Source organism: Mus pahari, chromosome 3 (assembly GCF_900095145.1).
Source record: "Mus pahari chromosome 3, PAHARI_EIJ_v1.1, whole genome shotgun sequence".
Lineage (NCBI taxonomy): Eukaryota > Metazoa > Chordata > Mammalia > Rodentia > Muridae > Mus > Mus pahari.
In genome coordinates, this window is record NC_034592.1 from 19,401,696 (window position 1) to 19,405,715 (window position 4,020).

Genomic DNA, 4,020 nt, shown 5'->3' on the forward strand with positions numbered 1-4,020 from the left:
AAGAAGAAGAAGAAGAAGAAGAAGAAGAAGAAGAAGAAGAAGAAGAAGAAGAAGAAGAAGAAGAAGAAAATTAAAGTTGGTGTTGGTGTAGTGGCACATTTGTAATCCCAGCAGAGACAAGCAGATCTCTGTGAGTTCAAGGACAGCCTGGTCTACAGAGTAAGTTCTAGGACAGCCAGGGCTACATAATGAGATGCTGTCAAAGGGGTTGGGGGGGGAGAGAAAGGAGAGGAAAGGAAAGGAAAGAAAAGAAAAGAAAAGAAAAGAAAAGAAAAGAGAAAAAAAAGAAAAAAGAAAAAGATAAATGGAGTCCCAGCAGAAGCAGGAAGGTTCTGCCTCCTGAACTTTGTCTAAAACCTTCCACTCCCTAGCCCTGCAAGTCACGAGGGATAGGTTACACCTGCCATAGATTACTGTGTGAGGCAGCCTGCTCACTGTTCCTTCTCACTAGCGACGCTGAGAGGCCCTCCCACCAACCAGGTGCTTCCTTGGCTTAGGGGAAACCCATACCTATAAAGGTGTTAGAGGGCCTCTCCACATCTGGGGAACCACCTCCTGGCTCCTGGGAACAGATTTTCAGTCTCCTGGCTTCTGCTCTAGCAGGGGTCCTTAGCTAGCCAGTCACATTCCAGACTGAAGGCTGACCTCCCCCCCCCCCCAAGGCCGACCCCAATGTGTTTTCTCAAGCTGTCTGAAGAAACAGCTTTGCAGTGTGGCTTCCCGCCCAGATAACCCGTGTTTCCCCTGGTGCCCCTTCCCACGTGGCCGGAAGACTCCAGGCTCTATCTTCCCCGGTGCAGGGGGAGAGAGCGTGGGTTGGAATGTGTCCCCTGATAACAGGGTTTATGAAGGGCTGGGATCGGGGTTGGCTGCCCGTCCCAGGCTCTCGGGGATGTGTGGGGCTGGTTGATAAGGGTTCTCTGCAGGGGCCTTGGAGCTGAAGCCCTGCTATGGACCAGAGCTGAGAAAGGGTCCCAGACTTGGGTCGCATGTGTTGGAAGCTTAGCATAGGCTGTGTCCTGTGGTGTAGGAGGAGAGGGAGGAAGGAAAGGCCCCAGAGTGTCCCAGTGTGAGGCTGTGAGAAGTGGAACGTGCCAGGTGTATGCAGCCTCTAACCCTTGATTAAATCCCACAGATACCACAGGAAAGGGTTGCGTTACACCACACGTGATCGTGATCTGTTGGGCCTGGTGGTACAGGCCTGGAGTCGCAGCTGCTTGGGCAACAGAGGCAGAATGAGCTCAAGTTTGAGACTATCCTGAGCCTGGTGTGGTGGTGCATACCTTTAATCCCAGCACTTGGGAGGAGGGCGAGGTGTGTGTGTGTGGGGGGGAATTGGGGGAGTGTGGGGGGGGTAGAAGCAGGCAAATCTCCGTGAGTTCAAGGCCAACCTGACCTACAATCGAGTCCAGGACAGCCAGGGCTGGTGACACTGAGAAACCATGTCTCGAAAATGAAAATAGATAGATAGATAGATAGATAGATAGATAGATAGATAGATAGATAGATAGATGATAGATAGATAGATAGATAGATGGATGGATAGATAGATAGATGGATAGATAGATGATAGATAGATAGATAGATAGATAGATAGATGGATGGATGGATAGATAGATAGATAGATAGATAGACAGACAGACAGACAGACAGACAGACAGACAGACAGATAGATAGATAGATAGATAGATAGATAGATAGATAGATAGATAGATAGATAGACAGGGCGGGGGTATAGCTTAGTTGACAGAGGGCTTGCATGCACCAAGTCCTAGGTTTGATCCCCAGCACCTCATAAAGCAGCACTCAGGAGCTGGTCAGCAATTCAATCATCCTTGGCTGTCCTTGACTGCATAGTGGATTTGAAGTTAGCCTAGGCTACAAAAATAATAATTATTTCATTATCATAATAATGGTAATGATGGCGATGGTGGTGGTGGTGAAGATGATTGAGATGATGAGTAGATGGATATGTGAATATCAGCTCCGGAATCAGTTTAGGCTTGAGCTCAAAGCCATCTCATCTCTTAGGAGTGGATGGCTTTGTCCTTTAGGTGTCCCTGTGCCCATCCTGAGGAGACAGTAGGGGTTTATGTTCAAAATGGAGCCTCGTGCCCCCCAGAACTCTCAGCAAATAGTCTTCACAGCATGACGTTGAAATTCTGACGGTCAGGTGGCCAAGGAGTGAGCCTTTCCTTACGAGGTCGTGTAGAAGCCTGCAACAGCCATGCCAGAAAGGTGGCACAGACCTAAGGCTCCTGAGTCTGGGAGAGAAAAGGTTACAATGGCCAAAGAACCAGGGCGGAGAGCCTCTCTCTGACAGATTCCATCCATTGGTCCTTCCTCTCGTCTTCTTTCTTCTCTGTTGTTCCATCAGCCGGTGCCCACCTGGAGTGGCTAGTCTCTGGAAGCTAAGCCAGGTGCCTTAACCACAGGGAGACCAGTCGGCTCTGACAGGGGCCCTGTGTAGGCAGGTGATGAACTGAATCACGGAACCGTAGAAGCCCTGGCTTCCTGAACAGGGATGGACACACTGCAGGCCCTCCCCAAAGCAATGTTTAGAATAATCCTTGTAGCCAGCACCAGAGCACTTAAGAACACTCTCTGAGGACAGCCCCAAGCAGGGTACTGGCTGCCACTTCCCAGAGGGCACAGCCTGAGGTGGACAGTGCAGGTGAGAGGGAGGAGGCGCTGGAGTCAGGAGTGTCCCTGCTATGTCTTGTGATCTTGCAACTCAAGGGCCCCCTGACTCAGCTCTGTATTAATAGCCCTGGCCAGTTCCCAGGGGACCAGCTCTGCCAGCGGCCAGTCAGAGGACTTTCAGATAGGGCCTCCCTGCATCCATAGCTAGTTCCGCAGCAGCTCCTGGCTGCTTCCTCACATCTCCCTCGCCCAACTCCCCGCTGCCCCAGAGTCCACCTTCTCGAGAAGGAATCACAGGGATAGACTTCCCTCCCCAGCCTTAAGCAGTCCTTTAAAGATCTCAGGACTTAAGAGAGCCAGCTGAAGGGGACCTAGGAGGGAAGACGGAAGGGGGGATGGAGGAGAGGACAACATCTGGGTTATAAAGTCAGAGCCAAGTTCAACCCCAGCCTCTGGTTTCTAATGTGGTGACCTGCAAGGGCTCACTTAATAAGAGTGGGCTTTTGTTTCTCGCTGTAAAGTGGGAATCTTGCTGAGACTTCTCACTTCTGGTTTTGCTGTGAGGACAAAATGAAGTACTTGTCACAAAGGGCAAGCCTTGGAACTCACATCTTGTCATCCCTGTTACTGTATCTTTGGGTCTCCACACTCCTTGCTGTCAGCACATTCTGGATTGGGTTTCCGTCGTCCTGCGCCCTCTAGTGTTCACAGGCTGTTGTTGCAGCAGGCTCTCGTTCATGGACTCATGTCTGTTTCTTTTTTGGTTTCTTTGAGTTTTTATTTTTCCCTCTCTCCCTCCTCTCATTCTCTTCCTTTTTTTCTGCCTTTTTTTGTGAGACAGGGTCTTTTATTTCCCAGGCTGGCCTGCATTTCTCTATTTAGCTGAAAGTGACCCTCCTTCCTCCTCCCAAGTGCTGGAATCATAGGATGAACAGATGTGCCCTCTCCTTTCCAGAGGAGCTTGAAAGACCAGACAAACTGGTTTGCCCATCCTTGGGATGAACTCTGGCCTACTGGGTGCTGGGGATAGAAGCCTGGACTTCCGGCATGCTAGGCTCTCTCTCTCTCTCTCTCTCTCTCTCTCTCTCTCTCTCCAGTCTTTAGCCCCTGTAAGGTATCCTTTCTGATCCAAGCCACTGTTACATATACACAGCACAGCTGACTGAAAATGGAGACGGGGTCCCCTCCCCGCTTCCCTTTGGAAACTCAGAAGATCTGACAGAATGATTTGGGTACCTGTGAGCCGAGCCCCGGGGTCTGGACAAACCACAAGGTCCCTGACCTCCTAAGTCTTTATCTGCAAAGAGGCCCTGAGACCTTGTGGGGAGGTGTCGCCGAGAGGGACAGGAGGAGGCAGCCAGGGAAGCCACGGCTGAT